We start from the raw sequence: 13,792 nt of genomic DNA, 5'->3' as shown, positions 1-13,792 counted from the left end.
CAGTTTATTTAAACTATATGTTTATCTCAGGGATATCTGTCACGAATCAATCTAACTTTGTACTTCTGTATCTGGGAAAGGGATAAAGATATCAAGAAAATTTTTGAGATTATACGAGATCGGTATCTTAGGAATATATCGCCAAAATTTCAGCTCTTTGCCGTACTTAGCCATCTTGGGATGCTCGGACTGTTTTTGGTCCGCTGGACACTGCGAAAATATAGTAAAAACCTTTTTTTGAGGTTTTCCAGGGAACTGCCCATGAACTTATGGTGCCTCCATAAATGCCGTCAAGCCCACCGTAGACCATATCAAACACAAAAAGGGCCAACCTATTTGCTCCATTTGCCTACGCACAATAAAATGTACAATATTCATATTTTGACCCTGTGCTGTAGTATAGTAACACTAAGACAATCCCTCCGTTTGATATACAGACGGCCCGTAGGGCAAGGCCTAGCCAAAGTACTTAGACCTACCTTTTTATCACCAGTAGAAATCGAGAGATGGGGACCGGGAAATCCCATTTTTATGCTCCGCTTTTTGGAACATTTATAAGCATTCTGTCGCTTGCATACCGATAAAAGGCATTAATAGGCAGAAAGCAAAACATAAGGATATGAGTAATCGGTGCGAGTCATCGCCTAGTGAGAATTCTGATATATAGCAAGAACTAACACATACTTATCTTCGAGAGAACAATAAAGGTTAATAGTTTCCATAAGATATTGATAAAAGAATGTAATTTGGTGAGTGTTGACAATTTGAGGATTGAAATGTTGTCGATATCTCAGTTCACAACTACGACGTTGTGTATCTCTTGAAACAAGTACGGTATGTCTTGTATTAATTTTTTTTCCATTCTGCAAGTGTGCAGAGAAGCTAGTAGGTTTTTTTATTTCTTTTTCAGTGCATTCATTCCATTTTATATTCAGAAACTGCACACAGAATTTGCTTTGCCTCTTTTCAGATTTTTTAATTCGCGTCACATAGAATCGAGGATTGCATGGTCGGCTTGTCTGTTCTTTCCCGTCCAGCGCACGCGACAGCGTCATGTAGGTATATAGGCTTCATTAATCACTTACTGCGCTGCGCCACTGACGCTCAAGCGATTTATCTGCCACTGATTAATTAATTAATATCTTTCGCATTCCTAGCGTATCATCGTCCACAAGCCATTATTATTTACTTCTATTTTTGACGTACGGTCATTAATTCGTAAAAGCCGATTTTCAAAGGTTTAAACAGGATGGGCAGAATACGCGTTCTTCACGTAGGATGCGTTACTCAATATCTTTGCTTTCTGCAGCTTTCCTATATACGAGCACGTGGCACTGCTCTTTCACAGATTATCACATGTTAGTAGCTTCCTTATATCAATTAGGGAAAAGCAACTACATCCTCCTAAACCTCTTCATAACTGTGGTCTTTATCTAAAAGTGAAAATAACGTTTTAATGAGTGTCTGTACTTGTTTTCACAGCAATATTGCAAATCTCAGGTTTAATAAACTGTGCCAAATGGTTGAAGGGAGACGCCGGCGATCCCCGTTTATCAGAATGGTTAAAGAACGACCTATACCATTTAGAAACATACATCCTTGATACAAATTTCTTGCAGTATCTAGGAAATTATAAAATTAAAGAAATAATCATCTTATGCAACATAATTCAATTTTTTTTGCGAACTGTAACTTACAAATAGTAGGTGCGTATAAAGGGTGTAAATTTTAAGTTGACAAACCAGAATAACTCGAAAAATAAGCTTCACACGAAAAAATGTGTAGAATCCAAAGTTGATTGTTTTCGAGAGAGACATCTGCTGGTGCTAAAATTAGCCCGTCACTCCAGCCCCCGGGGGTGGGGCGGGAGGCAACTTTAAAATTTCAAATGGGAACCCACATTTTTTGTTGCAGAATCAGATTCTACATAAAAAACTATGTACATTTTATCTTAAAAATTTGTTTTGATTCTTGGTAGTTGGCGGTGTAATTCAAGAAAATCCATGTTCTAATTTTTGCGTGGAAAATGGTTTCGCATAAATAAAGAATTCCGATTTACTTCGTTAATTTTGATTCGCTAAAACAAAAACTCTCCCTCTTTCCCCATAGGGTGGGGTTTGAGAGTGAGGAATTAGTGTTTTATAAATGTTGACCCAAATATTATGTTTTTTTTCCACAGATTCGGATAAGTTTTGTTTGTTTCGTGGTCATGAGATCAACATTTGTAATATTATAATTCCTCTCTCTCAAACCCTACCGCATGGGGAGAGAGAGACTGTTTTAGTTTTAGCGAATAAAAATTTACGAAGTAAATAACTATTTTTTATTTATCGGTAACCATTTTCCACGAAAAAATGAGAACACGGATTTTCTTGAATTACAGCGCCAACTACCAAGAATCAAAACAAATATTTAAAACAAAATGCACGTAGTGTTTTATGTAGAATCTGATTCTGCAATAAAAAATGGGAGGTCTCATTTGAAATTTTAAAGTTGCCTCCCACCCCACCCCCATGGGATAGGTGTGGCGGGCTAAATTTAGCACCAGCAGATGTCCCCCACGAAAATAATCAGCTTTGGATTCTACACATTTTTTCGTGTGAAGCTTATTTTTCGAGTTATTCTGGTTTGTCATGTTAAAATTTACTCCCTGTCTATAGATTCCGTCTTCCTAGATTTCGTAAAGACGTTCGGCTCAGTAGAACATTCTCGAGATGCCAAAAGATTATCATACAGAGTACATAAATTTTTGATTTATAGAACGAGAACGTCTACTGTCCACTGAATTTTTAACAGAAGCAAAACTAACATACGATGAACCTCAGTGAATCTTAAGAGGGGCGGTAATTTATATTCACTGTTATTTACCAGTGACAGACGAGCTTTTACTAGAACTTGTAAACGAGCTACTCTTGTTTTTGATTATGATTAAATGAAAGTATGTATTCAGAAACATACCCTGAATGAAATGCCCTTCTTTTACATAAAGTTTAGCCGCAATAAATGTTTTATAATGCAGTCACCGAATTTCAAAGAAGAGGAACATATTTAGGAATAGCTGCTGCACCCTTTCCGCAGTGGAAAGAACAGGGGGCGTAAATGAATATTTAAGCACATTCTGTGATCATAATTACTATTTACAAGTTCATGGTCTGATTTCGAGAATATGTTGACAGTCCACCTTGTAGTGGAGTTATGTACAATGAGCATCTGATAAGCTAACACTTCTCTGTCTAGAAACGTAATATATATCCAAAACAATCGCTTCGAAAATGGTATGATAAGCAGGCAGTACTCTCGTAATACCTACGCCGTCACTCACCTTCTAACCTATAAAACGTGCAAGGAGTGGCAGAAGCGTTCTGTTGATAACTGTTCTAACATGTGTATATTGCAACACTTCGACTAGTCTATCTGCTGAAGGCAGAGAATATAAAAAGAGGTACAAGCTGTAGTTAAAGGCAGGTAGCAATGTTTACACAGTCCCCCGAACGAAATAGAGTCATTAGACATTACTGTGTCATTGTTTCAAGAATGTGGGAGCGCTTTAAACTGATAATTATTTCCTTTTAAAACATAATCATTGCTACAAGAATGCGTGAAATATATGGCATACTGTACCACAAAAAAAAAAAAAAAAAAAAAAAAAAAAAAAAAAAAAAAAAAAAAAATGCTGGAAACATTTAACTACGCGAGAGCTTCTCTTGTACATTTCGAATTAATATTTCACTTGGGAATAAAAAAAACGTACGTCACTTGGCCATTAGAAGTAGAACGTGGACTGTTGGAAAAAATGTTAGGGTCAGCCATCCGGTAGAATTCTGGAAATAAGATCGACGTCGATTTGCTGTAAGATTTTAGAACATTTTAGAAATTGTGTAAACCTTATGAATTCAGTCGAAGACAACGATTTGTTGACAAATAGTCAACACAGTTTCAGAAAATGTAGTTCTTGTGAAACATGACTTGCTCTTTATTCTCACGAAAGAATGCGCTTTATCGACAGGGGATCTCAAATCGATTACATATTTTTAAATTTCCCGAAGGTTTTTGACACCGTTCCTCACAAGTGTTTTATAATCGAATTTCGTGGCTATGGAGTATCATGTCAGCTGTGCGATTGGATTCCTGATTTACTGTCAGAAAGGTTACAGTTCGTGGTAACTGACGATAAGTCATCATATCTATGAAGTATCATATCTATGATACTTCCCCAAGAAAGTATCATAGGCCCTCTGCTCTTCATGATCTACAAAACGATTTAGAAGACAACCTGAGTAGCCCCCTTAGATTGTTTGCATAAGATACTACCATTTACAGTCTAGTAACGTCGTCAGAAGATCAAAACCAATTGCGAAATGATTTAGACAAGATATCTATATTGTGCAAAAAGTGTCAATTGACCCTAAAGAAAATCGTGAGGTCATCGATATAAGTACTAAAACGAACAACTTAAACTGGAAAGAATACACAGAAAATGTTGTGGGGAACGCGAACCAAAGACTGCAGAGCAGAACACTTACAAGATGCAACAGACCTACTAAAGAGAGTGCCTACACTACTCTTGTCCGTCCTCTTCTAGAGTATTGTTGTTCCACAAGGGACCCTTACAGATAGGATTGACGGAGGACATCGAGAAAGTACAGAGAAGAGCTACTCGTTTTGTATTATCGCGAAACAAGGGAGAGAGTGCCACACAATATACGCAAATTGGGGCGGCATCCATTAATACAAAGGCGTTTTCCATTGCGGCGAGACCTCTACACGAAATTTCAATCTCCAACGTTCTCCTCCGACAAATATTTTATTGACACCGAGCTACATACCGAGAAATAACCGTTGTAATAAAATAAGAGAAATCAGTGCTCACGCCGACAGATTTAAGTGTTCGCTTTCCCCGCGCACCGTTCGAGAGTGGAACGGAAGAGAAGTAGTGTGAAAGTGGTTCGATGAACCCCCTGCAGAGCAGTTATGTAGATGTAGATGTAGATAATTTCCTCATTGCTAATAAGTGGTTTAAGAATCACGAACGAAGGTTGCTGACGTGAAAGGACCTGCAGACCCCGGTTGGTTTCAGGTAAATTATAAAATGGTAAGACAGACTTCGAAACTAGATTTTCAACTACAAAACGTTTTCAAGGGCGGAAATGGATTTTTACAGTACGTTATTGGTTATGAAACTCAAGAAATTTCAGAAGTGATTGAAATTAAGGCGATGGGATCCGAACAAATTGAAAGAACCACTGACTTAAGTGTCTCAAAGGGAGCAAAGGCGGAATTTAATCTATGAACGGAGAAAATATTAAAATGCAGTAGAAGATTCAGCCAAAAAGGGATATACACGTATACAATGAGATTCACAGAAAGTGTAAAATGGCAAAGCAGGAATAGCTAGACGATAAATGAAAGCCCATATTGGAAAGATAGAGGCTGCCTACTGGAAAATTAAACTATCAAGTAAAAGAGAAGCAGCTGTATGTTCATCAAGAGTTCGGATGACAAGCAAGTAATAAGCAAAGAAGGGAGGGTTGAAAGGTGGAAGGAATATATAGAAGGGATATACAAGGGAAACTAATTTCAAGACAAGGTAAGAGGAAACAGATGAAAACGATATAGACAGTGGGAGAAGAATTTAACAGAGTACTTAATGATCAACGACGAAACAAGGGACCTGCAGAAGACGACACTACCTCACAATTATTGAGATCCCTAAAGAACATAGCCTGACATAAGTATTTCAACTGATATAAACGATATATGAGACAGTAGAAATACCCTCAGACATCAAGAAGAATGTAAGGCGGGTATTTACATGTGTGTATATTGCCAAACACATAAGTCATAGTTGCAGAATCCTGACATGAATTACTTACAAAAGAATAGAAAACCTCGTAGAATCCGACCTCGCGAAAGATCAGTTTGGTTTCTGGAGAAATACAGGAACACGCGATGCAGCTGTACACTCCGACTTGTCGTAGAAGGCATACTTATGAAAGGCAAAGCCATGTTTATACCATTTGTAGATTTAGGGCCCAGATCACGTAAGAAACAGATTGCCCGATCGCCTGGTGTAGCAGGCAACCCTTGTCAGGGAACGGCCACCAGGCGGCAACAGCATCACACCCTTACTTGTGGAATCAACCACTAGATGGCACTCCGTTCTGTGAAATATGTGGCAACATCGGCCGAACGCGTGGAGATTTCCACTATTTGGCGTCTGTGAATTACAGCTGTTTTTGACATACCGGTGGTAGTGGATCGAGTCGTCATGCCGAGGACCTGCGAGTATATCAACTGTGGAAGGAGTAGACGAACAAATCCTGAACTAAAAATGTTCAGATTTCCCGTCAAAGATAAAGAAAGGTTACGGAAGAGGATTTTAAATCCAGGTAAATCAATGAGTTAGTTACGAGTAAGAATAAAGAGCCTTAAGCATTCGATCCTATCTAAATTTTGTCGACCTTATATTCTGATATAACGTGGCAGCCCTTCCTTTATTTTTTTCGAAGATACTGTTGTTAAGTGCGTACATTAAATTATATTCGTTTACAAGTAACAGTAATCAAATGCAAAATTTGGTTATACTTAAGAACGCTTACAGAAATACTTAGAGAGGAAGCAAAATCTGTTTCTTAAACTTATTTACAGTCTCAATGTGAAAAATATATTGTCGTTATAACTCACCTAATCCCTATACATACTCTACGCAAAATAAATAATTATGTCGGTAATGTCACGACGCGAAATCCACTGCTCAGTGCAATATTTGTCAGTAAATTAACGGATTATATTTCAAAGACGTTGAGGTTTTGAAAACTTTCTAGTGTTAACCTGCATGTGGAGATCTTTTTTACCAACATAATCCGTATCAGAAGAGCTGTATAACAAAGAGGAAATAGACGGCATGGAAGGCGAGTGTAAAATCTATGCGACTGCAATACAGTCTGCATTTAAACAGTAACTCACGAGAAAAATTTGTGTGTTACTTTTTATTTATTTCATTTCGCATATGATTGTGAGAAGTATCCCTACAGTAGAAATAAACTTGGTTTGTAGAATTACAGGAGTTAATCTACATTCTTCGATTGAAAACTCGGGAAAAACCATAGCCAATCATGGTCTAGTCAGCTGTGTGACGAATGCATTTCGCGCGCAGCGCTCTAGCCGAACACAATCAGCGTCATTCACGTCACCGAAGATACAGCGTTGCCAATTCCGCGACATGGACAGGTCAGTTAGCATTGTAGCTTCGCCTGCGACATCTGTTGACCGACGGGAAAACTATTTTTACGGTTGCCTGTTCCGCCGTAAGGACGGTCAATCTGGTTCTTAGGTGATCTGGGTTTAGAGAAAACTTATTGGAATAAAATTTTTGAAATTATGGTCGTAGCAGGAATAAAATACAGGGAACGAAAGGTTATCTTCAACCTGTACAGAAACCAGATTAAAGTCGTAGGACATGCAAGGAAGCCGATCGATCATAAGGGACTGAGACAGAATTGCAATTAATCCTCCATTTTATTCAATCTACGTATTGAGCAAGAACTTCAGAAAACCAATGAGAAATTAGGAAAGGGACTTAAAGGTCAGGGAAAAGAAATGCGAGTACAAATTCTGAGGATTTTGTGTCAACGACGGAAAAGGATGTTAAAGATTTGCTGAACTGAATGGATAGTCTTGAAGAGAAGCAAAACAAATATAATGGAACGTATTTCAGTAACATAAGGCTCTGTTGAGGGGATTAGATTACAAAATGAGACACACAAAAAAATAGTTGTCTGTACCTCAGGATGCAAGCGGCTGAAAGAAATTAACGTTGCCAGCGCAGAGTTACTGTATAACATGCTGTATTAGTAATTCCAACGAAAACCAAGGTCTACTTTAGTTTGAAAGTAGCAGACGTTTACGACAACAGCAGTTCGCAAATAAAAGATTCTGCGTACTTTTGTATATGAAACGTATGCTGAAGTAGTTGGTGTGTGTCTTAAGGCTACGTCCGATCACTTACCCACGTGTTACTGATGGGAGCTGGAGCAGAAAGCGCCAGTTCTCAGACTTACTAATTCTCTGCGCAACCCGTAATGGATCAAATATAATGACGATGTGCGTGTGTCAATTTGTCATAAGTTAAAACGTATTGATTATTCAACGTCGCAGGCCTGAGAGACAATTTAATTAAAAGCAATTTACGGAACAATTGTAAATAAACTTTTTTTTTTCAAATGCAAGTTGGGCGTAAGCAGCAATTATAATATATTAAACTCTTAGGAGTAGTGCAGAACTCGAGGATGCTAGGTTATGTCTGATTTATTGTATGTAACGAGGATTGCTCATGATTTTACTCTGGTTCTAGATTAGGCTACGGCGTTTTATCGGTGTAAAAGTGTTCAATTCGCTAGCAAATGGTTTTCTGTGAATAAATACAAGATACTTATCAAAAAGTACCGACAAAACCTACCGAGATAATTACCGCTACAGATAGATAGCATTCAGATAGTTGGAATCCCTGAGGAACGCTCGTGGGTTCGAGCCTGCTTGCGGCCCGTCTTCATGTATGGAAGAATTTTCTGTGCTAAAGTCGTTACATCAAACACAAATTTTCTTCTTATGGCGACCAGTATATATTATTCCATGGAGAGCGCTACATTGCATGGTAATCTGGATCTGAAGTGCTCCACTGAATCCTTTCTCAAGTTTCAGCATCACAAGAAATACGAGCTGCAGCGGCGCGGCGCGGTGCATACAGAATTCTACGGCGATCGTCTTGTTAATGTACTCTGCTTTACGAGATACCGACCAGCGTGTCCATAAAAACACAAAATGCTGTCAAAGAAAATCTATTTCTTTTACTCCTTTTTTCTCAATCCACCATAGGAACTTGAACAGATCTGTGCAACAGACTTTAAAAAACTGAGATTTAAGATTATTTGTGAGCGTTTAATGAACTTCAACGAGTTAGACCTGACAGGAGTAATAGGCTAGTGAACTAAATGTCGGTAGCCATATAACTAATTACTAGAATTATCTCAAGCAAATCAAATATCGCCTTTTCACTATTAAATAATTAATTATTTCAAGCCTTTTACTTCTACAGTACAGTAGGCAGCTGTATTTCTACACCCACTGAAAACTGGATTCGTGTTTACTTGGACTGATTAACTATAAGTTACCCACTGTACATCCATCTGAAATATTTATCGCCACTGTTGGAGCACTCTGCAGTTGGCATGCCATACACGCGGTAGCTTATCCGAGTCTTTATGTACTGATTAGCGTCAAGGATTCTTTGCATGTAAAAGGAAACGAAAATAGATCTGATGGCGGCTGTAAATGTGAAATCCAGTCATCTATTCAAACAAATTCAAATCTTACCAAGACTATGATTTCTGCCGTAAGAGGAAATCAAGCAACAAGTTCTTGAACATTCAGATTATAGATAGGTGGACATTCCTGGGGTACAAAGGACAAGGAGTGAGCAAGCATAGAAGCTGTTGAATGACATGCTACTCACGTGTTCCCGGGGCTGGGAAGAGCGATACGCAGTCACCGTCTCCTTGTGACGCATTCTAACGGATTCTGTAGGAACAGTTTATCACGCGCAGCTGGCAGAGAGCAGTAACGACTAGATGGCGTTTGCGTGGCATCTGTCGCCAGGGGAATAACTACCAGCACTCGAGAGGTCGTTGACTTCCCACGTATGTGCAGAGTCCCGGCCCGTGTGATATGGCGCACCATAACACGGAAATTCATTTCGTATTTTATTATTTATGGGCACAAACGCATGTCTACTCTACTCAGGCTCACCTTCTTCGTCTGTTAAAAAATGATGCATCGGCCGGGAATCGAACCCGGGCCGCCCGCGTGGCAGGCGAGCATTCTACCACTGAACCACCGATGCTTACGATCATTGAGATCCTTATCACCTTATATGGAAGTGAAGAACGTTTATTCATTTCATTGATAATTTCTTGATTGTTCATATAACGTGTGCTTGTGTTTAAACACATCATCGACAGCGAGAACAAGCAGCGTTGGACCGGCAGGAGAGAGTAAATCGGACGCAGCTACTTAAAAGAAACAACCTCGTCATTCTTATACTGCAGGAAACCTAAATGATAGTAACGGGGAGAAGAGTTGAACACCCTAATCTCGAATACGAGCTCCATCCGTTAGTTACTGTATTACCTCGCCCGGTTGTATCTATTCGTATCAAACAAGTCATCTTCGCTCTTCCTATGTAGCACGTAAGTCATTACGAAGACTCCTTATTGTCCCCACATTAATGTGTATTCTCAACGTTATTACTTCTATTTTTTGCTGTAATTATATAATTTCTTCACGAAGCATGCATGAATGAGAGAGAAAAAAAAGGTGGGGAAGAGAAAGAAGACGTCTTTTTATATTCCCTTGTAAAACCTGCCAGAACATGCGGAGAGTACTGGATAGTTTTATTGTGTATCCATGATTGGAGACGTGTCGCTTCCGTGCTACAGGAATCAACTTGGAAAACATGGTGCCGTCATCTCCTGTTGTAACCTCCCTACTATGTGTTTCTTTATGAAATTTAACCCAAATTTACCCCCCACTCTATAAAAAAATCTACCGGTATGTATTACCAAAACTATGTAGTCGAAAACTGTTACCCAACTTAAAGTCGTACGCTAATCTTTGATTGAACAGAACCTAATTTGAACTGAACTGTAACTGATCTCAATACATCTTGTCTTTATATTAAATGCACAACTGAAGTAAAACAGTCATCGGCCAGATAATTTCCACTTACGTTGCCTCTTGACGACATTGTTGGAGATTTCTCGAAAGCGTAACAGCAAACAGCGGCTAAGCTAGTTACCTATTTCTAAATAAATATCCAAACTGTTACGTACCACATGATGCAATGTAGTAATGCTTAAAACAGTGAAATGGGGAAAGTAGAATTCCTGTGAAATTTCAAAGCAACGATTTTAGAATGAAGTATGTATTCAAAAAGACAGAGTAAAGCTTCGCGTGATCTTCACACATAACACTGATCTGTACAACACCATGGTTATCAAAGTGAACAATGATTTGAAAAGGATACAATGTTAACAGAGAATTCCTATAAAAAACCAAACAGCTTATCAGTTGGTATCTTACTGCATGATTCAGGGAAGTACGGTGGCTCTTCTCTCAGCGAGTTAACTAGCTGACAAAAATTGCTCTAACAAATTAGTTGCGCAGTGCCGCAGTCTTACCTCATCTTCTTCTCTTCAAAAGCAACAACATTATTCAAAATTTATATTCTCTTCGCCCTCCAATATACATATCATACTCATCCTCGCCGTCCTTTACAATAAATCTTTGTTCATCTAACAAATACAATCATACGTCAACACCGCACTACTGAATAAGCCCATCACTTCCCACGTTTCAACTAAGAATAAATCATACTGCGCAGAGGCAAAGACTGTGCCACAATAAGGCCAAAGACTGTTTAACATGAGTTGCTTTCTCTCTGACATGAACATCGACAACTTAGGAAAATCAGATTGAGATTACCATCTTACACTGCATGTGATTAGTGAAGGACCTGTACCGATTTAGCGTGACTGACAATCATTACATATGTGGCCATGTACGTGATACGGTTACAATTCCAAACGATAGCCGCTTCTGAGCGTAGCGGTGGAGTAATGTAAATTGTGAATTCTTTGCGTTTTGTGTGCATCTTTGGATTAGATATTGCTACCACATCAGCTACCGTAGTTGATTACAAACGTGCTAATCATCAGTCATAATAAATTATAGTAGTCCATAAACTATAATCGTCCATCAGAACCCGACACAAATAATCTAAATTTCATCACGTGTCAGATTTCTTTGTTTAGTTCGCGTTTTTGCAGTTATGTAGAGTGTTGTTGAATATAATTTATGCATCCACGGAAATATGATGACTGAAGAACTTCACACGACTGATGGTGGTTTGTGATCATCGAAAGTGGCAGCAATAAATTAGGCTTTTCATTGCGCTCGATGGTAGTAGAACATGATAATCGATGGGTCTTTACTGATGTTGTTATAGTCTTTAGTATGAAGGCTTGTCTCATGGATTTCTCCGAACTAGTCTGTCCTGTACAAGCCTCTTCGATCTCCTAATGACTACTGCAGCTACATCCATTTCGGACCCCTACACTTCCATCCATTACCAAACTAACTATTCTTTGATGCCTCAGGATGTGTCTCCTATCAACCGGTGACTTCCTTTACTCAAGCTGTGCCATGAATTTCTTTTCTCCAATTTGATTTAGTACCTCAGTAGTTACGCGATCTAGCCATCTAATCTTCAGCATTCTTCAGTAACACCACATTTCAAAAGTTGAGCTGCTTATCGTCCACGTTTTACTCCACGCTACAATCCCGATAAATACTTCAGACAATACTTCCTAACACATAAATTTGAACAAGCTATTGACAAATTCCTCTTTTTCGAGAGTACATTTGTGCAACAGCTATGTAGTTTGCGTTTTATATCCCTTTTGCTTTAGTCGTCATCACTCAAAAAGTACGCTACACATTATTACGGCTGGCCAAGATCTTTCATTAAACGCTGCACTACACTTCAAAGTGACACAGGTTCATGATACTATCTTTTAGTATAGTCAGCAAGTTTCTCTCAACAACGATCGGGACCTTCTAGCAGTCATTCAATTCCTCCACGATAGAAATCTGCTCCTTGTTACGGAGCCTTCCGAGAACCGCAGTGTGAACGTCGTCATTGTTCAAAAATTTATTTCCTCCCATATGTTCTTTCAGCTTGCCGCTTTGGACTTCCTGATAAGCATCACACACGTCTGTGTGGTTTTGATCAAATTGTTGACACCATTTCAGTACGGCTGGTTGTGACACTGCATTTGATCCATATACCTCTAAAATTTCACGGTGAATTTGCGTCCGATGTAGACATTTTACTCAACAAGAATCGTACTGTCCTGTGTATTACAGCTTTGGATTACGTTTGCCCTTGCCGCGTCTTTTAAACTGCACGTCTGCACCCTACGGATTATCCGTACCGCAGCAGAACTGTGTCGTAAAGAAACCAACGCCCGCATCTCGTGGTCGTGCGTAGCGTTCTCGCTTCCCACGCCCGGGTTCCCGGGTTCGATTCCCGGCGGGGTCAGGGATTTTCTCTGCCTCGTGATGGCTGGGTGTTGTGTGCTGTCCTTAGGTTAGTTAGGTTTACGTAGTTCTAAGTTCTAGGGGACTTATGACCACAGCAGTTGAGTCCCATAGTGCTCAGAGCCATTTGAACCATTTTTTTAAAGAAACCAACAACATGTACTCCCTTCCGACGTTGCGCCACTCTTGTTCCGCAAAGGTGGTACACAAGTTTAATTTACTTTCTGCACAAACAGCAAAACTCATCCACCACATTTAGAGTCTCATCTACACAGAAGAGCCAAAGAAACTGGTACACCTGCCTAATATCATGTAGGGCCCCTGCGAGCACACAAAAGTACCACAACACGACGTGGCATCGACTCGATTAATGTCTGAAGTGGTGCTGGAGGGAATTGACACCATGAATCCTGCACGGCTGTCCATAAATCCGTAAGAGTACAAGGGAGTGGAGATCTCTTCTGAGCAGCACGTTGCGAGGCATCTCATATATTCACAATAAAGTTCATGTTTGGGGAGTTTGGTGGCCAGCGGAAGTGTTTAAACTCGGGAGAGTGTTCCTGTAGCCACTCTGTAGCAATTCTGGGCGTGTGAGATATTGTGTTGTCCTGCCGGAATTGCCCAAGTCCGTCGGAAT

General features: G+C 39.4%; 1 non-coding gene across 1 annotated transcript; it reads right to left on the bottom strand.

Moving 5' to 3' along the window:
* Window positions 1–9,827: 9,827 nt before the first annotated feature.
* Trnag-gcc (transfer RNA glycine (anticodon GCC)) lies at window positions 9,828–9,898 on the bottom strand. The gene has a single exon. It is a non-coding gene; the product is annotated as a tRNA-Gly (tRNA).
* Between the last annotated feature and the right edge of the window lie 3,894 nt (window positions 9,899–13,792).

The sequence above is a fragment of the Schistocerca serialis genome, chromosome 2 (assembly GCF_023864345.2).
Source record: "Schistocerca serialis cubense isolate TAMUIC-IGC-003099 chromosome 2, iqSchSeri2.2, whole genome shotgun sequence".
NCBI classification, from domain to species: Eukaryota; Metazoa; Arthropoda; class Insecta; order Orthoptera; family Acrididae; genus Schistocerca; species Schistocerca serialis.
Note: the sequence above shows the minus strand (reverse complement) of the source record. Positions and strands in the feature narration are given on the sequence as shown.